The sequence below is a fragment of the Papio anubis genome, chromosome X, assembly GCF_008728515.1.
Source record: "Papio anubis isolate 15944 chromosome X, Panubis1.0, whole genome shotgun sequence".
NCBI lineage: Eukaryota > Metazoa > Chordata > Mammalia > Primates > Cercopithecidae > Papio > Papio anubis.
This window is the reverse complement of record NC_044996.1, coordinates 94,009,564-94,032,166: the sequence shown is the minus strand read 5'-3', so window position 1 is coordinate 94,032,166 and position 22,603 is coordinate 94,009,564. Positions and strand designations below refer to the sequence as shown.

The window sequence follows — 22,603 nt, the reverse complement described above, 5'->3', positions numbered from 1 at the left end:
CTCATAATATAATCATGAATTCCTTCCCCAGCTATCTTCCATCACAGAATCCCCTCTTTTTAACCCTTTCCACAATTCTCCCTGGTGCCCTGTTGCACAGTAAAATAAGCTCCGCCTATGAAAATATACAGAAATGTTGTCCCTCATATTTGAACATTTCCTGCACATCTGTAATTGAGACCTGGCACTCCACTGAAGATTCTATTTCCCATACAGCCCTCTCCGATTAAAATTGTTAATTTTCTCGTTCCCCATAAATTACAGGGTTTTACCAAAAGGATAGACGGGAGGAAAATCCAAAGACAGAAGTCTTAAAGGAGGATAAACTTTTCTCAGCTCTGGTAATGGTATCCATGCAGACATGTCACCCAACACCTTAACTTCTCAGTTCTGTTGAATGCCTCAATTCTATTTCGCTTCAACCACTGTCACCCAGGACACACGGTGGATGTTTTCAACATTTAGAGAAGATCCACATTGTAAATCATTTTTGAATTGTTTGTCTTTTTCTTCTTTCCTATTTTCTACAAAATAGAATGAATTTTCTTTTTCTGGTTTACAAGTTATACCTGCCATTTTAGTTCTTATTGTAGTTGCCCTTAACTAACAAACACCCATGTTAACTATATTAGTTTCTTAAATTTATCAGTATCTATATTTTTCTCTTAACATTACAAGTACTTGAAAATGTTCTCATGTCCTTTGAGTCCCACCACACTTTCCCCATCACTTTGATAATGTTTAAAAATATCTGTTCTGAGTTACTATGGATATACACTTTTTCTTCTTTCTGCTCAGTATTTAGTTATCAAGTCAGCAATAAACTAGACTACCATTGTATACTTGCCCTTACTCCCCATGTCTCTTGCAGCATCTCCTGTATTTTTTTCCTTTCCAATTTGAACACCTCCTCCAAAATTGTCTTCGATGAGGGTTTTTGTGTGACAAACCTTCTTTTTTTTTTTTTTTTTTTCTTATTTTCATAATTTTTTTTTTATAATTTATTTATTATTATTATACTTTAAGTTGTAGGGTACATGTGCATAACATGCAGGTTTGTTACATATGTATACTTGTGCCATGTTAGTCTGCTGCACCCATCAACTCGTCATTTACATCAGGTATAACTCCCAATGCAATCCCTCCCCCCTCCCCCCTCCCCATGATAGGCCCCGGTGTGTGATGTTCCCCTTCCTGAGTCCAAGTGATCTCGTTGTTCAGTTCCCACCTATGAGTGAGAACATGCGGTGTTTGGTTTTCTGTTCTTGTGATAGTTTGCTAAGAATGATGGTTTCCAGCTGCATCCATGTCCCTACAAAGGACGCAAACTCATCCTTTTTTATGGCTGCATAGTATTCCATGGTGTATATGTGCCACATTTTCTTAATCCAATCTGTCACTGATGGACATTTGGGTTGATTCCAAGTCTTTGCTATTGTGAATAGTGCTGCAATAAACATACGTGTGCATGTGTCTTTATAGCAGCATAATTTATAATCCTTTGGGTATATCCCCAGTAATGGGATGGCTGGGTCATATGGTACATCTAGTTCTAGATCCTTGAGGAATCGTCATACTGTTTTCCATAATGGTTGAACTAGTTTACAATCCCACCAACAGTGTAAAAGTGTTCCTATTTCTCCACATCCTCTCCAGCACCTGTTGTTTCCTGACTTTTTAATGATCGCCATTCTAACTGGTGTGAGATGGTATCTCATTGTGGTTTTGATTTGCATTTCTCTGATGGCCAGTGATGATGAGCATTTTTTCATATGTCTGTTGGCTGTATGAATGTCCTCTTTTGAGAAATGTCTGTTCATATCCTTTGCCCACTTTTTGATGGGGTTGTTTGTTTTTTTCTTGTAAATTTGTTGGAGTTCTTTGTAGGTTCTGGATATTAGCCCTTTGTCAGATGAGTAGATTGCAAAAATTTTCTCCCATTCTGTAGGTTGCCTGTTCACTCTGATGGTAGTTTCTTTTGCTGTGCAGAAGCTCTTTAGTTTAATTAGATCCCAGTGACAAACCTTCTGAGACAGTGTATGCCACAGAATATCTTTATTACTATGCTACATTTAAATTTAAAAATGGGCTGGGCACAGTGGCTTATGCCTGTAATTCCAGCACTTTGGGAGGCTGAGGCAGGTGGTGGATCACTTGAGGTCAGGGGTTCAACACCAGCTTGGCCAACATGGTGAAACCCTGTCTCTACTAAAAATACAAAAATTAGCCGGGCGCGGTGGCTCACTCCTGTAACCCCAGCACTTTGGGAGGCTGAGGCGGGTAGATCACGAGGTCAGAAGATGGAGACCATCTTGGCTAACACGGTGAAACCCTGTCTCTACTAAAGATACAAGAAAATAGCTGGGCCTGGTGGCACATGCCTGTAGTCCCAGCTACTCGAGAGTCTGAGGCAGGAGAATCGCTTGAACCTGGGAGGTGGAGGTGGCAATGAGTCGAGATCATGCCACTGTACTCTACCCTGTGCAAAAGGGTGAGATTCCGTCTCAAAAAATTTATGAAAATAAATAATATATTAATTTTAAAATGACTGAATATAAAAGTATAGGTGCAAAGTCATTTTAAACATTATAGGTCCAGTCCTTTAAAAATATTAGTTGTCTTCTTGTATTCAATGTTGCTAAAAGTCTGTTGTCAATTTAATTCCTTTCTTTGTAGAGGACTTGATTTTTCTCTCTGAAAACTTTGAGAAGTTTGTGTTTAAATTCTGTGATTGTGTGTGTGCGTGTATATGTGCATGCACTTTACCTTCTCTGTATTAGTCTATGTCAGCCTCATTGTGTTTGAAGAGTGAGGAAAGAAGAGCCCCAGGTAGCGTAGAACATGTTAATAATTCCCATTTGCTGCCACTCTATAAGTAACTGCTATGATCAAGGCTTCATCTTAAAACCTGTTTGAAAGAAGCAGTACTGGGAGGTATCAGTGTCCCAGGTTGTAATCCTTCAACTTTGGGGATTTGAAAAGGGTGGAGGAGTGAATGAACAATGGAGCAGGGGAGTCCCTATCTGTTTTCAACAGCCTCCCACTCAACCAAGCAGGGCTCTTTTGCTGCCCTGATATACTCTGATATACGCTCCATACGCTGGTAACTGTGGTTGGAGATAATTCTGCTGATTTCTGTAGTGAAGGGTACATAATGTAGGTAGGCAATTGGAGGAGAGACAATAACAAAGTTTTTTAAGCTTTCCTTAAATTTATTCTCTCACTGCTGCCTCCAACTACCCTTTATTTCAGGCTACAAAAGAAAACCACCCAGCTATGCAGATTGAAGCCACTACAAAGAGATGGCTTGTTTTCTCAGCTGGACCCTCAACATCACTCAGCCATCATTTTACTTGTCAGTTCCCTCTCCCATTCTTTCAGTGCCTATTAAAATCTCCAGTTGTATTCCTCAAACCTCTCCAATTCCTCTTACATTCAGCAGTTGGCTGTTTCTTTTGCACAACTTCAGAGGCACCCTCTCATATGTGAATAACAGCTCTAAAATAAAACATACAATAGTGAGAATTACAAATCTAGTGTTCTGCTAGACTGCAGCCCTGCAAGGGCTTTAAGTCTTACATCAAAGGAAAATGAAGACAACAAAATGACAAAAAAGAAAATTATAGGCGAATCTGTATATCCAGTGAAAATATTTCTCAGGAAAGAAGTGGAAATCAAGACATTCTCAGACAAAGGAAAACTGAGAGAATTTGTCACCAATATACCTTTGCTATGGCTAAAGTAAGTTCTTGAAGCATAAAAAACTGATAAAAGAACAAATTTGGGGACATCAGGAAAGAAGAAAGAACAGTGGAAGAGTTAAAATATGGGTAAATGCAATAGACTTTCCTTCTCCACTTAAGTTTTCTAAATTACATTTGATAGTTTAAATAAAAATTATAATATTGTCTGATGTGGTTCTTAATGTATACAGAGGAAATATTTGAGAAAAGTATATTATAAATGGGGGAAAGAATAGAAATTTAAGGGGATATGCGATTTGTATACCTCACTCAAACCGCTAAAATGTCTGTAGACGTTGATAAGTTATGTATGTATAATGTAATGCCTACAACAACCACCAAAAAATTTATATGAAAAGATACACTCAAGAACACTACAGATGAATCAAAACCAATTTTTAAAAAATATCGAAGTGATCCAAAGGAAAAATAAAACAGAAATGAAAAGCAGAGGGAACAAACAGAACACACACACACACATATACACACACACAACAAAATGGAAGACTTAAATCCTGACACATATAGTTCCATTAAAATGTAAATGATCTAGGGACTTTGATCCAGACAAGAGGACATAAACTGATCTCTTTCTGCTTCTCTTTGCTAAGTATAACTATAACATAACACAAGAAGCAACCATAAGAGGACTCTGAATGGTGGAAAGAGGAAGATGAACTGGCTGGGGACCCCAGTACTGGAAGAACAACATAGCAATTGTGTGTCTTACCACCCCTCACCCAGCAACAGAAGGCAATTAGGCCTGACATCTTCTGACCCTGACATATCAGATAAAGACTACTCAGGCAGGCTCATGCCTTCTCCAGATCGGATGGGAGTCCTGCTAATTACTCCAGTTAGGCCCAGTGGCCCTGGTGATCAAGTAGGAGCTCCAGTAATGGTAAGTGACCAGAGAAAGTGCATTTCATTCTTATGGGCCAGAGAGTTTCTTTTCTCACCTAGAGACACCCAGTGGCCCCAGTGGCACAAACAGGGTGACCCCACCACAGCAAGTGGTCCTGCCTGGAAAGCGTTTTTTGTACTCTATGGATTGGAAACTCTATTCGCCCACCTAAAGACACTGGAAGGCCTAGCGGCACTGAAAGGGGGTGATTCCTCCACAAAAAGTGACCAAATACCGGAATACAAGGCAGTGTTTTCCTTCTTATATAAAATGTCCAGGAAAAGACAATGAAAGCAGATTTCCTGGGATTGAGGATTCATGGAACTGGGGGTAGGGGAAAATGTTCTAAAACTGGATTTGATGGTTTCATAACTCTATAAATTTACTAGAAATTATTTAAATAGGTAAATTTTATGGAATGTAAATTATACCTCAATCAAACTGTTTCTTAAAATGACTCACAGCTAACTAGGAGTAGAAGGAACCTCCTTAATCTAATAAAGTATATCTACAACTAACATCATACTTAATATGCAAGATTGAATGCTTTTTCTTTAAGACTATGGAAAAGACAAGCATCTCTATTCTCACCACTCCTATTTAATATCATATTGGAAATCTTACCTGGTGCAATAACACAAGAAAAAGAAATAAAAGGCATACAGAATATAAAAGAAGGAATAAAACTATTTATACACAACAAAATTGTCTCGTGGAAAATTCCATGGAATCTACAAAAGAACTATTAAAGCTAATAAATGAGTTTATCAAGGTATCTGAATAAAAGGTCAATATACAAAAATTAATTACATTTCTATATACTAGCAATGAACAATTAGAAATCAAAATTTTTTTTAAGTACAATTTTCAATTGTACCAAAAAAAATGAAATACTTAGGTAGAAAACTAACAAAATTGTTCAAGATATGTATACTAAAAACTATGAAACATATAGGAAAGATATGAAAAACTAAATAAATGGAGATATGAACCATGTTCATATATTGGAAGACTCAATATTGTTAAGATATTAATTATCCCAAAATTGATCTATAAATTCAATGCAAACTCAATTAAAATCCCAGCAGGATTTTTTTCTAGATATTAACCAGGTGATTCTTAAATTCATATTGAAAGGCAAAGGAACTAGGAGATCCAAAATAATTTTCAAAAAGAATAAAGTTGGAGGACTCATAGTATCTTATTTCAAGACTTACTATTAACTGTATCAACACAGTGTGGTATTTGGAGGAATTATTCTATTGGATGTTAAGGCTTATTATTCAGCTATAAAAAATCAAGGTAATTATTGTATTGGCAGAAGAATAGACACATAGATCAACTGAAAAAATACAGACCAAGAAGTAGTTCAACACAAATAGAGTCAACTGATTTTTGACAAAAATTCGAAGGAAACTTAAGAGAAAAGGTAGTCTTTCAACAAATGGTGCTGGAATATTTGGACATCCATATATTTTTTAAATGAACCCGAATTATTTTTACACAAAAATAAACTCAAAATGGTTCCTAAGGCTAAATTTAAAATGTAAAATGTATAATATTTTGAGAAGAAAAAATAGAATATCCGTGACCTTAGGTTAGACCAAGAGTTCTTAGATACCACACTGAAAGCACATTATAAAAGAAAAAATTTGATAAATTGGGCCTCATCAAAATTAAAAACTTCTTCCCTGTGAAAGACAATATTAAAACAATGAAAAGGCAGGATACATAAAATATTTGCAAAACTCATATTTGATAAAGGACTTGTATCCAAACATATAAAGAACTCTTAAAACTCATCAATAAGAAAACAAATGACTCAATTTAAAAATGGACAAAAGATCTTAACAGACAAATCATCATAGAAGATATACAGATGACAAGTAAGCATAATATGTCATCAGGCAATTTCAAATTAAAATGATAATGAGATTATTTATACAAAAATAAACTCAAAATGGTTCACTGCACACCTTTTAGAATGGCTAAAATCCAGAACACTGACAGCACCAAATGCTGGCAAGGATGTGGAACAACAGGAATTCTCATTTGTTGCTGTTGGGAATGCAAAATGATACAGCTACTTTGGAAGACAGTTTGGTAGTTTCCTACAATGATAAAAATAGTCTTGCCATACGATCCAGCAATCTTGTTCCTAGGTACTAGCCAACTGACTTGAAAATTTATGTCCACACAAAAATCTCAATGCAAATGTTTATAGCAACTTTATTCCTAGTTACAAAAAACTGGAAGCAACCAAGATGTCATTCAAGGCGAATGGATAAACAAACTGTAGTGCATTTATACTATGGAAAACTATTTAGCAATTAAAAGGTATGAGATATCATGCAATAACATGGATGAATCTTAAATGCATATGCTAAGTTTAAAAAGCCAGTCAGAGAAAACTATATACTACACAACATTTATATGACATTCTGGAAAAGGGAAAACTGTAGAGACTGAAAACAGATGGGTGGTTTTCAGGGGTTTGGGGAGGAGAAAAGGTTAATTAGGTGAATCACAGGAGATTTATGTACCATATAAATATATTATATATGGTACTGTACTGATGGATTCATGACACTACCCTTTTGACAAAATTCACAGAACTTTACAACATAAAGAGTAAACTTAATGTATACAAATTTTAAAACTCAACTGGGAAGTTAGGGATCCTAGGATGGAATGTAGACTGTAACAAAATAATATAACTGTATTACAAATATATGGCACAATTTAACCGAAGTGTTGGGGAAAAGGAAGTACTGACCTCAGTAACTTTGAATATGGCCGAAAACTGCAAAGCTAAAGACCACGGAAACTATACATAAGCACTTTACCACAAGTCATTTTTTTCACAGGGGCACAGGTTAACAATTCTGGAACCACTGTACATGTACACCAGGATTGAACAAGTAAGTGGATGGTGGCAAACAGGTTTCTCACTGTTGGAGTGAGCTATTACAGATAAGCAAGAGAGAAAGGCTAGAATGAACCATGTAGTATTGCTATTAGTGTCCGCGACATCAGTATGAATTCATGTTTGGCTTAGCATAGAAACTGATATAGAAAGAATTGTGGGTATCCATGGTTAGTATACATACATGTATTTCCTAGCTCCGTGAGAGGGCCTAGAAACAATGACACTGTAGTAGCAATAGGCACACCTAGAACCCAGATATTAGTCTTAAAAATCATTTTCCAATAAAAGGAACCAAGGCTCCCTGGAGAAATGGCTGATTCTAGGACTGGGACAGGAAAGACATAAGACAAGCCTGGAGCATCTTGTAGTTCCAAAAAATAAGGAAGTGCTCAAAAAAGTCACAATGATAGGGGCATGCTAAAGGGACACACATACCAACTGAAAGAGTTTTAAATGACCAAAGCTGGAACAATTTGAGCAACAAAATAAAGTAATATTGATCTATAAGCCAAAGTATAAAATAAATATCCATAAGTCTATAGTGATATAAATGACCAAATAAACAAATGGGAGAAGACATCTTTTATGCATAAGAATTCAAAATAATTTCTGCAGATACTCCACCCCTAAGGAGATGGAACATAACTCTCCACTTAAGTATGGGCTGTGCATAGAGACTTCTTTCCAAAGAGCATGATCTAAAAAGGAGGAAAAAAGAATATAGTAGAGAAACCTGGCAAACACTAACTTTAGCCAAGTAATCAAGGTTAACATCAACTGTGAAAGATTGTGTTGACAGTATGTACTCTTGATATGATGTTATGAGAATGGCACTTTACCTTTGTGGTCTTCTGTAGAAACCAGTAACTCTAGTGTAGTCATTAGAAAAGTACTGGACAAATCTCAGTTGAGGGGCATTCTATAAAATACCTGACCAGTGCTCCTCAAAACTGTCAAAATCATCAAAAACAAGAGAAACTGTCAGAGCCAAGAGGAGCCTACAGAGAAATGATGACAAAATGTAATGTGGTTTCCTAGATGGGATCCTGGATCAGGAGAAGCACAATCAGTAAAAACTAAGGAAATCTGAATAAATTACAGACTTAAAAAAAATGTGTCAATATTGGCTCAATAATTGTAACAAATATACCTTATTAATTTGAAATATTAATAATAGGCAAAACTGGGTGTGGGGGATATGGTAACTTTCTGTACCATCTTTGTAACTTGTCTGTAAATCTAAAACTATTCTAAAAGTAAAGTTTATTTAAAATGTAAAGGTGCTTGGCAAAGTGCCAAAATTCTCAATATTATTAGACATTAGGGAAATGCAAGTTAAAACCACATTAAGATAACACTATACCACTATTAGAATGGCTAAAACTTTTTTTAAAAAGCGGACAATACCAAGTGCTGACAAGGATGCAGAGCAACTGGAACTCTTACAAATTGTTAGTGGGGATGAAAAATGGTACAGAAACTTTGAAAAACAATTTGGCAATTACTTTTTTTTGTTATTGTACTTTAAGTTTTGGGATACATGTGCAGAACGTGCAGGTTTGTTACATGGGTATAAATGTGCCATGGTGATTTGCTGCACCCATCAAACCATCATCTACATTGGGCATTTCTCCAGATGCTATTCCTCCCCTACCCCTCCCCACCTCCGGACAGGCCCTGGTGTGTGACGTTCCCCTCCCTGTGTCCATGTGTTCCCATTGTTCAGCTCCCAGTTATGAGTGAGAACACGTGGTGTTTGGTTTTCTGTTTCTGTGTTAGTTTGCCCAGAATGATGGTTTCTAGCTTCATCCATGTCCCTGCAAAGGACATGAACTCATTTGTTTTTATGGTTGCATAGTATTCCATGGTGTGTATGTGCCACATTTTCTTTATCCAGTCTATCAATGATGGGCATTTGGGTTGGTTCCAAGTCTTTGCTATTGTGAATAGTGCTGCAATAAACATATGTATGCATGTGTCTTTATAGTAGAATGATTTATAATCCTTTGGGTATGTATCCAGTAATAAGATTGCTAGGTCAAATGGTATTTCTGGTTCTAGATCCTTGAGGAATCGCCACAATCGCCAACAATGGTTGAACTAATTTACACTCACACCAACAGTGTAAAAGCATTCCTATTTCTCCACATCCTTTCCAGCATCTGTTGTTTCCTGACTTTTTAATGATTGCCATTCTAACTGGCATGAGATGGTATCTCATTGTGGTTTTGATTTGCATTTCTCTAATGGCCAGTAATGATGAGCTTTTCTTCATATGCTTGTTGGCCGCATAACTGTCTTCTTTGAGAAGTGTCTGTTCATATCCTTTGCCTACTTTTTTTCTTATAAATTTGTTTAAGTTCTTTGTAGATTCTGGATATTAGCCCTTTGTCAGATGGATAGATTGCAACAATTTTCTCCCATTATGTAGGTTGCCTGTTCACTCTGATGAGTTTCTTTTGCTGTGCAGAAGTTCTTTCATTTAATTAGATCCCATTTGTCAATTTTGGCTTTTATTGCCATTGCTTTTGATGTTTTAGTCATGAAGTCTTTGCCCATGGCTATGTCCTGAATGGTATTGCCTAGGTTTTCTTCTAGGGTTTTTGTGGTTTTAGGTCTTACATTTAAGTCTTTAATCCATCTTGAGTTAATTTTTGTGTAAGGTGTAAGGAAGGGGTCCAGTTCCAGTTTTCTGCATATGGCTAGCCAGTTTTCCCAACACCATTTATTAAATAGGGAATCCTTTTTCCATTGCTTGTTTTTGTCAGGTTTGTCAAAGATCAGATGGTTGTAGATATGTGGCATTATTTCTGAGGCCTCTGTTCTGTTTCATTGGTCTATATATCTGTTTTGGTACCAGTACCTTGCTGTTTTGGTTACTGTAGCCTTGTAGTATAGTTTGAAATCAGGTAGCATGAATTACGAGTAAATCTGCAATAATTATTTTTTTTAAAGTTAAATATATACTTACCACGTGACCCCATAATCCCACTTCTGGGTAACTACCCAAGTTAAATGAAAACCTAAGTTCACACAAAAGTCTACATATAAATGTTTGTTGCAGATTTATTTGTAATTGTCCCAACCTGGAAAGCAACCCAAATATCCCTCAAATGATGAATGGTACATCATTCATCATTTGAACAGTAGTACAGCCATATAATGGAATACTACTCATCAATGAAAAAGAAAGAATTATTGATACATAAACCACTTGGATGAATCTCAAATGAATTACACTAAATGAAAGAAGTGAAACTCAAAAGACTACAGACTGTATGATTCCATGTATATGACTTTCTGGAAAAGGCAAAATTCTAGGAATAGAGAACAGATCAGTTAGTGACAGAGGTTAAGGGTTGCTGGGGAAGGCAATACTATGCATTTGTCAAAACTCATAGAACTTTACACCAAAAAGAGTAACTTTTACTGTATCCAAATCAAAAATAAAACCTAAAACTTGCTTACATATCTATATTCCATCAGCAAACCGTTAGAAAACAAAATTCTTAAAAGCCACTCTTTCAAAAAATATTGAAGACCTAACATCAATCTAACAAAAGATGTGCAATAACACTTTGGGGAATATTATGAAAATTAATTGAGAGGCATAATGAAGATCTTTATAAGGGAGAGATATGCCATATTCATGAATTGGATCACTCAATACAATGTGGAAGAAAGAAGATTTTTTTCTAATAAGTGGTGCTGGAACAATGGGGCATCCATATGGGAGACAAAATTAGATTTGAACACTACTTCACACCAACACCAAGTAGATTATAGACCTAAAATTGAGTAGCAAGCTTATAAAGCTGCAGAAGATAATATGGAAGAATATTTTCATAACCTTGGAGTGAGAAGAAAATATTTGCAAAACATATAAAGACATTTGCATCCTATAAAGGACTCATATCCAGAATATACATATACATAAATCTTACACACCAATAGGAGACAAACAACCCAATAGAAAAATAAGGAAAAGACTTGAAAAGTCACCTCACAAAAGAGGAAATCCAAATGATGAATAAACATAAAAATACACTGACTTATATATGTCTACATTTAAAAGTATGACAAATGGCAAACATAGGAGAGGATGTGGATCAAAAATAACCTTCATACACTATTGGTGGGAATGTAAATTGATACAAGCACTTTGTAAAACAGTTTGGCATTATTGATTAAATTTAAAAATATGCTTATGCTATGACACAGCAGGTATATCATGGGTAATAAAGAGAACAGAAATGTGTGTACATATACACCAAATGATATGTAGCTTTATTCATAACGGGCAAAAGCTAGATACAATCCAAATTTCCTTCAATGTTGGATGACAACTTTTTCTGTATTCATATAATAAACCACTATACAGCAGCAAAAATAAAGATATTACAGTACATAAAACAACATGGATGAATCCCACAAACGTAATCTTGCACAAGAGAAGTCAGGTACAAAAAAAGACATAGTATGCTACTGAAGTCTTACAAATTTCAAAACAGACAAAATTTAACTGTAATGTTTAGAGATGCACACCTAGGTGGTAAAGGTATAAAGAAATGCTAGGAGGTGATTACCACAAAAGTCACATTACAGTTACCTTTTATCAGGGTGGAAGAGTATGTGATAGAAAGAGACACTGGTAGAGGGCTTTCCTGGGTGCTGACATTGTTTTATTTCTTGAGCGATGGTTACATATGTGTATTTATTTTGTGATCATTCATGAAGCTATACACTCATGATGTATATACCTTTCTGTATGACACTTACATTTCACAATTTTAAAAATCCCTCAGAAGAAAAAATGGAGGCTATTGGACATAAAAAGTCTCTCAGCTTGCCACCCCTTTGCTGGCCTCTGCATGTACACCCATCCTTGCATTTTCCCCCCTACCCTCAAACGTAAGGGTTCTCTTCTGTCTCCTCTGAGCCCTTTTGCCACCAATTATTCTCTTTCTCCAACATCTTCAACTTGTTTTATTCCACTGCTTCATCCTATCAATACGCTGAAATGATCTAGTCTGGGCCATTTTTCTTTTTTTCTTCTTTTCCCCATATCTCCTCAGCCTTCTCCTTTTATAGTTAAACTTTAAGAGATAAATGTGCACACACACTACCTCCGTTTCACTCTTCAATCAGTTGAAATCTGGTTTCCATACTTCCTCTCACTGCTTCCCACCCTCTTTAAGTTCATTGATGATCTCCTTTCTCATTGTTAAAGCCAGTGGTCAAGTTTCAGGTGTCATCTTTGTGGCCCTTTCTCTTGTATTTGATACTAGTTATCAAATTCTTTGAAATGCTCACCATTGGCTTCCACTATACTCCATTCCTGGATTTCTTTTTGCTACTATTAGTACTGCCACTAAGAAGAAGAAATTTGTCTTATAGCTAACAATGACAGTTTTTTCTGTTTTTGGCAACATTCTAAGTACTTACATATAGTAACTTGTTTAAACATCATATAACCCCATACAATAGATACCTTTGCTATCATACTCATTTTACATGTAAAGAAATAGAGGCAACAAAAAGGTCACCAAGAAAAGTGGCAGAGGTGGGATTTGAACCTAGGCAGTCTAGATCCAAAATTTGTTCTCTTCCACCTCTTTTGCCTGCACACCACTGAGAGCTCTTTCCTGTTTATTCTTATACTGCTGGTGTTCCCTGGAGTTTATCTTCAACCTCCTCTGCTTTTCTCACTCTACAAGGTCTCCTTAGATAATCTCCTCTACTCTCATGATGTAAAAGACCATCTACATGCCAGTGACTCCCAAATCCACACCTACCACCCTGACCTCTCTGCTAAGTTCCAGACTGTCATCATGGGCATGTGACCTGTGCAGTCTCACAGGGCCCCATGCCTAGAAGGGCCTTGTACCTGGTTTAATGTGCTGCTGTAGCTGCCTTGAAATTTCTTTATAATTTTTGAAAAAGTGGCCAAAATGTCACCTATACCCCAATAACTTATGGAAAAATAAAATAAATATAAAAATAAATCTTTCATCCATCTTAATTTTTGTGTATGGTGAAAGGTAGGGGGTTCAGTTTCATTCTTCTGCATATGGCTAGCCAGTTTCAAATAAAATTTTTATGTACATGGCAGGGTGACATACTACTAATTTAATGCCCAAATACCTTGCTCTTTATTTTTTCAGTGAAGTGGATTAATAAACAAAGGCACCAGGAGGTTTGGGGCAGGTCCTAGGTTGTAGCATATTTAACAAGCTCTTGGGTGATCGTGATACACACTGAAGTTTCATATAAGCTCATCATGGGGATGGGGCTGAGTTGCCAAGATAGAGGAGTGGGGAGTTGGTAAGTTGTACAGCTTCCCTCAGGGGAAGAAACAAACTAGAACCACCAGGTTTCTAGTTCTGCTTCTGTTCATACAGAACACGTTGGTGGTGACAGGCCTGGGATGGTGGGTAGCTCTGTGAAGACTTGGTTATTAGGCAAGCCTGAAGTACCCCAGTGAAAGTCTCCATTGCAGAACTCAGCATAGAGGGAGTTTAGCAGGGAATTACAAATTTCACCTTTGAATGAATGGACCACACCAGCCTAGAAGAGGAGCAATGAGATTTTTGTTGCCACAGCGTAATAACCACGCCCTTTCCTCTTTTCTTCCCGTACTGCCTAAACCCCAAGATTCGGGTATAATCAAATGAAAATGAAAGAATCCCATAAAGCAATTGATATTAGACTTCTAGCCAACTCTGCTGAGTGAGAGCTCATATAGGATTTATTTGTTTTCTAATTGAATCCACATAGATTTTAGTGCACTTTTAAAAATGGATATACATGGCAGTTTATTTCTAATAATTGGTAAGTCTAATATATGGAGTTAAAAGCCAACATTGTTCTAGCTTTTAAATGCACTGATTCTGAAGCTGCAGTAAGTCCTGCAATTAAACTTCAGGTTCCACACCTCAAAATTGCCCCGAAATGTAACTTTCAAAAATATGTATATACTAACAAAGCTTATGTTTTACAAATTTATGCCAACACTAGCACTTACATAAAACAAAGCAAAGCCATAGTTCACAATAAAATACTATTTTCTCTATTTCTTGAATCAGAGAATCGATTTTATTTTAATTAAGCACTTAAAATGTAGATTAATTTTTAATTAAATTTTGATTTGAGATATAGATTCATATGGAGTTGCAAGAAGTAATACAGAGCATGGACGCTTATTCAGTTTCCCCCAGTGGGAAATAGTACAGTATCACAGCCATGATATTGACATTGATACAATCTACTGATCTCATTCAGATTTCTCTGGTATTACTCCTTTCTATGTATGTGTAAGTGTGTGTGTGTATTTAGCTCTATACAATTTAATACATATGTAAGTTTGTTTATCCTCCACAATAGTCAAGATATAGAACAGTTCCATCCCACAGGATCTCTCATTTTGCCCTTTTATAACCACATACATTTCCCTCTCCTGAACCAAAACTCTAAATCCTGACAACCACTAAATTGTTCTCAGGTTCAATGGTTTTGTCATTTCAACAATTTTATATAAATGGAATCATACAGTATATAACCTTTTGAAATTGGTTTATTTCACTCAGCATAATTACTTGGGTGTGTTTTTTCCCATTAATGTATTTTTGAGTTTGCATTTGGTTCTTTTTTTATATAGTTTCTATTTCTTTGCTGAAATTTTCATTTTTTAATTTGTTTCTACCATGTTCATAATTGCCCATTAAGGCATTTTTATGCTGACTGCTTTAAAACTTTTGTCAGATAATTCCAGCATATGATTCATCTCCATATTGGCATCATTTGCTTATCTTTAGTCATTCAACTTATTTTCCTGGTTCTTGGTATGACAGGTGATTTTTAAATATATTCTACAAAATATCCACACTTTTGTTATTGAGTTAGGAAATCTGAGAGTCCTATGTCAATATTCTATTTTAGGAAGTCTCCTTGTTTAGGTTTAGCATGCGAGTCCTGGCCTACTCTTGTGTGCTGTGGTTCCAATGACAGTTTAATTTTCAGAACTTTTACTGTGTTTTCATCTGCTTGGTTTACGTGGTGTCTTTGAGGCTTTCACTGGTCTGTGCTGATTCAGCCTGTGGAGGCAGAAGGTGCTTCCCCAGGCTAGGTTGTTATGATGCCTCTAGGTGGGAAAAGGGAGTCTCCAGGAAGAAGGGTTCCTGCAGTTGGCCATATGTTGTGCAGGATCCACTCTCCCTACCACAAGGGCAACCTGGCTTGTCTCTGTGGGAGAGGATCTTCTCAGGCCCAAGGACACAAAGAAGCTTCCAGGCTGGGTCACTTGTTCTGAAGGGATTCTTCTTAGAGGTGACCTGCTAACCACCAAGTACAGTAGGGAAGGGAGTCTCCAGGCCCACAGGAACAAAAAGGTTTATTATCAGAATTTATAGTTGTACCTAGTGGAGAGGAGCAATGAGAAACGAGTCTATGTATGTCATCTTACCTGAACTAGAAGACCTCTCTGTTCTCTTTTCTGCTGGTTAAGATGTCTTAGTATTGAACTAATTTCTTTCCCTTTCTAAATTGTATAGGGCATTTAAAAAATATATTGTTTTTGTTTTACATTTAAGAAACTTATCATCTCTAATTTCTATAGCCAACTGGATCATTCACCAATAACTTAACTGGAACAGTCACTGGTGTTTTATGCAATGTCATTACTTAAAAAAAAACCTGTTTCTTTTTTGTTTGTTTGTTTGTTTGTTTGTTTGTTTTTGAGACGGAGTCTCGCTCTGTCGCCCAGGCTGGAGTGCAGTGGCCGGATCTCAGCTCACTGCAAGCTCCGCCTCCCGGATTTACGCCATTCTCCTGCCTCAGCCTGTAGCTGGGACTACAGGCGCCCGCCACGTCGCCCGGCTAGTTTTTTGTATTTTTTAGTAGAGACGGGGTTTCACCGTATTAGCCAGGATGGTCTCGATCTCCTGACCTCGTGATCCGCCCGTCTCGGCCTCCCAAAGTGCTGGGATTACAGGCTTGAGCTGCCGTGCCCGGCCAAAAAAACCTGTTTCTTAAAGTACGACATAACTACAGAAAAAAATGAACAAATCTTAGACTTTTATGTGATGTTGTATTTTTTTTTTACCACAATAAATAAAAAACAAAAATAGAATATCAGGAGACAAAGCAGCCAAATTCTGGAAGACACCAATAATGCCTCCAGACCCTCAGGCTAGTAGAGGTCACTGGGGCACATTCTCAGCATATAGGCCCTATGTCTTCAGCTATTTTTTCTCTCCCAGAGTCAGGAAAACAGTTCTTGATGTTTTCTCATCTATGAAGAAATAATAAAGAAATGTGGAATTCATTGTACCTTAAGCATTGTGGAGCCAAAGCATAGCTGCTCTAGTTGAAGTTAAGATAGCATTAACAACGCTGCCCTTTTCACTAGACTTTTCACTGCACAGTCTTCCTGTCATCAGGGCCCTTGTGCAAATTAAGTAAAATAAAATAGGCAAAAGGCCTGCTACATGGCAGATGTTTTTTAAAAGTTTATTGAATATAGAGATAAAATGAGAGAGTAATACAGATTGACTCATATTATAAACACACACTGCTGACAAGAGATAGGCTCTTTTTTTCTGCCAGGGAAGAACAGACAAGAAGTGGGACTTACTTTGTGTGCCAAGCACCATGAAAAATGATTTATAAATGAGATCTCATTTAATCTCCTACACTTAATGCTAAGAAAGGTATCTATTAATTTTCCACTTGAGAGATGAGAAAACTGAAGCTAAGAAAGGTTAGGCAACTTGCCCACTGACACACAGTAAAAAAAAAAAAAAAAAAAGTGCTAAAACTAGGATTTGAATATTAACCCTCTAACCCAGATATAAAGTCAAGCCTGTTCAGAGAATAAAGCTCAAACCCTTGTTCTTGGAGTGCAATAATCCAATTCAGGCAGATCTTTCTGGCCTTTTCTCTCCTCACTTCCCTGCCTTGTATGTTTTGCTCTAGGAATTGAATACTCCCTTCTTCACTCCTCCCCCAAGTCAACCATTACATCTTTACACCCTGCTGCTTCTCACTTCTGTACGTTGTTCCTACTGTCCTCAGCCTGACATCATCTTTTCCTCCCTCTCCCTTTTACATGACCAGTCACCTTTTCTTGGAAATATTCCTAAATCCCCACTGTTTCTGTCTCCATAACCTGCCCCCTCCATACACTCCCACTATACCCTGTGCTTATTTATACTGAATTGCCATTGTATATTTTCTTTTCTGTGAGATCCTTGAAAGCAAGAACCATTTCTTACTCTTTACTCGTCTCTCCATTGTGTCTAACATAATATCTGTCACATAATCATTATCCAGTAAATGTTTATTGAATGAATAAATGATTGAATGAAAAAATGAATGACTTCAGATAGTGTTTATTCCTCTTCAGCCATTCATCTATCCTATTCTGAATTTTTGGAGCTGTATTCTTATGTCAACTTATTATTATTTATTTCATATATTTCTTTAACTCAAGTCACTTTTCAATATTTTAAATCAATTTAGCGTTGTTTAAGCAATGTTTGTGAAATCATGGGCTGTATGTATTGTAGATAGATGTATATTTCTAATACACATCAAGATGAATACATAACTATTGACATTCAAAATGCTCACCTGTTTATCTCCTAAATCATTTTGTGTACAGCCAGTGGTACGCATACGATGGTTAAAGAAATAATGGTCTAATGTCACTGCTGTTGCTGCATTAAGCCTAGATCTGGTGAACAGAGGGTTCTCAACCCTGGCTACACATTATAATTATCTGGGGAGATTAAATTTTTTTTGCTAGACATTCTGATTTAATTGGTGCAGTGGAGCCAGAGCACTGATTTTTTTCAAGTTTGTCCAACGTATACCTAAAGTTGAGAACTACTGAGTTCACTGAGAATTAAATGAAAGCACGTACAAAGCATTTGGTACACAATATATTCAAAAGAAATGTAAGTTGTTATTAATATTCTTATCATTTTATTAGGCTTTTTTATTGGTTACTGTTTCTAGTTTCCATTCCAGTAACCTATCCACATCCTGCCTTACTCTGGCAAGCCCACGCATCTCTGGCCCCAAAGAGCTGGCCAGCTGTCTGAATCACGTCTGCTGCTGATGGCTTTGAACATCATCCTTTGCCCTCCTAGTAGAACGTCTGTGATGGGCCTCTGCCACTGGAACAACATGTATTCTACACACTCTGGTTGAAGGCACCCATGGCCAGGTTTGTGGGTGATTGTGAATAAGCCCCCATGCCCTGCTTCTCTGTGGAACTTGAAATGCAGCGGGTGGCCATGGCAATCACACGTTGCCTCTCTCCCCCTCCCGCTTATCCAGGGACATCAGGTTACAAGAGAACAGGCTGTTCTTCTGTCTTAGTAATGGGGTGGAGGAAGGGGGAAAGGCCAGCTGTATGCATATGAGTCGCATATGAGCTGCATATGAACCTCAGGTGAATTTGTTGTTATGGAAGTTGTTTTGCTTTTTTTTTTCATACCATCAGCAACTGAAGCTGGTTTTGAGCCTAAGCAAGGCTGCTAACGTGGCTACTTGCTAATGATCACCCTAAAAGCAATAGTTAGTGTTTATTAAACACTATGCACTGTGTTAAAGTTCTTATATATGGATGATCTTATTTAATCTCCAGAGCAACCCTTTGAGACAGGGTCTATTTTTATCATCTTTACTTTTCAGATATAAAAACGAGGCCCAGAGAGATGAAGTGACCTGTCTCAAGGCAGCAGGGGGAGAAGTCCAAGAAATCTGGCTCCAGAGATTGTACTTTTCACCCGATCTCTAGATTTAGTCCTAGAGCTACAAGAGACCTGAGAGATCACCCAATCCAACTCCCTTATGCTATCAATAGGCGAAACTGAGAGCCAGCTAGGGAAAGGAATGTTTTTCTGAGCCATGAACATTTTTTAAGAAAATTTATTTAACAAAAAATTTTAAGCATCTACCAACGGGAGACCCTGTGCTAGGTGCTGGGAATATCCAGTGTTTTTTTTTTAAAGACAAAAATCCTTGCCCTCATGAAGCTTATATTGTAGAGGGAGAGAAAGACTATAAGGAAATTAATGAAATAAATGTATTAGATGTTGATGAGTACTATAAGAAAAATGAAATGAGGAAGAGGCATAAGGAGTATGGATAACTTTAATTTTAAATAGGGTAGTCAGGGAAGATCTCACTGAAAAGGGACATATTTTGAATTAAGACCTGAAGGAGGTAAGGGAGTAAATTATTTCAATGTTTTGGGGAAGATTTTTCCAGGCAGACACAACAGTGTGGCTGGAACAGAGTGAGCATGAGGAAAAGTCGTGGGATATGACGTTGTAGAGCTAATGAGGGGACAAACCATGCAGGCATTTGTAAGTCATTGTAAGGATGTTTTTTTCATTTTGTTAAATATTTATTGATCAACCATTTTGCAACAGACACAGTTCTAATTACTCAGGATACTGTGTTGAGTACTTGCATTTAAACTCCCAGATCTCATTTTTTTTTAACCTATACACATCAAAAGTACATAGCCATCATGCCAAAAACAGTTGATACATTAAAAGGAGACATTCTCCAGACCAATGGAGACAATTCAACAAAATGTATGAGTGAACAAGGAGTCCTAGCTCTCAATTTGTTGTTCCCTGTATGTGAAATATTGGATATACCATTTAGCCTACCAAGGCCTTAACATTTAACTAGATGCTCTTTATATTTATACTTATTTAAGATCTAACTAGCTGCTCTTTAAAGCTTATAACAAACAGAAATTTAACTAGATGATTTTTCAGGTTTCTTTCAAGTAAAAAGAAACCTAAAGTTTTTCTTTTAATCTCTCAAATCAGTGGTTTTCAAAGTGTGGTCTCCTACCAGAAGCCTAGAAATTTGTTAAAATGCAAATTTTAGACCTCACCCCAGACATACTGAACCACATACCCTGGGGCAGGGAGTATAGCAATCTTTGTTTTAACAAGTTCTCACGGGTACTAAAGTTTCCCAACTGCTGCCTGGACATATATCGTATATTTAATAGTAAATATATATATGGATAATTTTTATTTTTTATTTTTCCATAAGTTATTGGGGTACACGGGGTATTTGGTTACATGAGTAAGTTCTTTTTTTTTTTTCTTTTTTTTTCGAGATGGAGTCTCACCCTGTTGACCAAGCTGGAGTGCAAGTGGTGTGATCTCGGCTCACTGCAACCTCCAACTCCCAGGTTCAAGCGATTCTCCTGCCTTAGCCTCCCAAGTAGCTGGGATTACAGGCGCCCACAACCATGCCCAGCTAATTTTTTAAAAAATATTTTTAGTAGAGAGAGGGTTTCACCAAGTTGGCCAGGCTGCTCTTGAATTCCTGAGCTCAGGTGATCTGGCCGCCTCGACCTCCCAAAGTGCTGGGATTACAGGCGTGAGCCACCGCACCTGGCCAAGTAAATTCTTTAGTGGTGATTTGTGAGATTTTGGTGCACCCATTACCCATGTATACACTGCACCATATTTGTAGTCTTTCATCCCTTGCCCCATTCCCACTCTTCCCCCCAAGTCCCCAAAGTTCATTGTATCATTCTTATGCCTTTGCGTCGTCATAGCTTAGCTCCCACATATCAGTAAGAACATACAAGTTTAGTTTTCCATTCCTGAGTTACGTCACTTAGAATAATAGTCTTGAATCTCATCCAGGTCACTGCAAATGCTGTTAATTCATTCCTTTTTATGGCTGCATAGTATTCCATCGTATATATATATATACCACACTTTCTTTATCCACTTGTTGATTGATGGGCATTTGGATTGGTTCCACGATTCTGCAGTTGTGAATTGTGCTGCTATAAAAATGCATGTGCAGGTATATTTTCCTCTGGGTAGATACCCAGTAGTGGGATTGATGGATCAAATGGTAGTTCTACTTTTAGTTCTTTAAGAAAACTCCACACTCTTTTCCATAGTGGCTGTACTAGCTTACATTCCCACCAGCAGCATAGAAGTGTTCCCTGTTCACCCATCCACACCAACATCTACTGTCTTTTGATTTTTGGATTATGGCCATACTTGCAGGAGTAAGGTGGTATCCCATTGTGGTTTTGATTTGCATTTCCCTGATAGTGATGTTGAGCATTTTTTCATTTGTTTGTTCACCATTTGTATATCTTCTTTTGAGGGTTGTCTATTCATGTCCTTAGCCCACTTTTTGATGGGCTTGTTTGTTTTTTTCTTACTGATTTGTTTGAGTTCATTGTAGATTCTGGATATTAGTCCTCTGCCAGATATATAGATGGTAATGATTTTGTCCCACTCTGTGGGTTGTCTGTTTGCTCTGCTGACTGTTCCATTTGCCATGTAAAAGCTCTTTAGTTTAATTAGGTCCCAGCTATTTATCTTCATTTTTATTGCATTTGCCTTTGGGGTCTTGGTCCTGAAATCCTTGCCTAAGCCAATGTCTAGCAGGATTTTTCCGGTGTTCTCTTCTAGAATTTTTATAGTTTCAGGTCTTAGGTTTAAGTTCTTAATCCATCTTGAGTTGATTTTTATATAAGGTGAGAGATGAGGTTCCAGTTTCATTCTCTTACATGTAGCTAGCCAATTATCCCAGCACCATTTGTTGAAAAGGGTATCCTTTCCCCACTTTATGTTTTTGTTTGCTTTGTCAAAGATCAGTTTGCTGTAAGTATTTGGGTTTATTTCTGGGTTCTCTATTCTGTTCCATTGGTCTATGTGCCTATTTTTATACCAGTACCATGTTGTTTTGGTGACTATGGCCTTATAGGATAGTTTGATATCAGGTAGTGTGATGCCTCCAGATTTGTTCTTTTTGCTTACTCTTGCTTTGTTTATGTGGGCTATTTTTTGGTTCCATATGAATTTTAGAATTTTTTTTCTAATTCTATGAAGAACGATAGTGGTATTCTGATGGGAATTGCATTGAGTTTGTAGATTGCTTTTGGCAATATGGTCATTTTCACAATATTGATTCTACCTATCCATGAGCATGGGATGTGTTTCCATTTGTTTGTGTCATCTA

At 37.1% G+C, this 22,603-nt stretch overlaps 1 protein-coding gene across 2 annotated transcripts in view; it reads left to right on the top strand.

Moving 5' to 3' along the window:
- Positions 1-5,473, top strand: part of SHROOM4 (shroom family member 4) — a 243,873-nt gene extending 238,400 nt beyond the window's left edge. The window contains exon 10 of one of the 2 annotated variants that reach the window (XM_021933011.1): positions 3,253-5,473. The gene's annotated coding sequence lies outside the window, so the exon portion shown is untranslated. Of the gene's footprint in view, positions 1-264; positions 967-3,252 lie in introns of those variants that run through there. The other variant, XM_021933010.2, reaches the window with a different exon arrangement.
- The last annotated feature ends 17,130 nt before the right edge of the window (positions 5,474-22,603 follow it).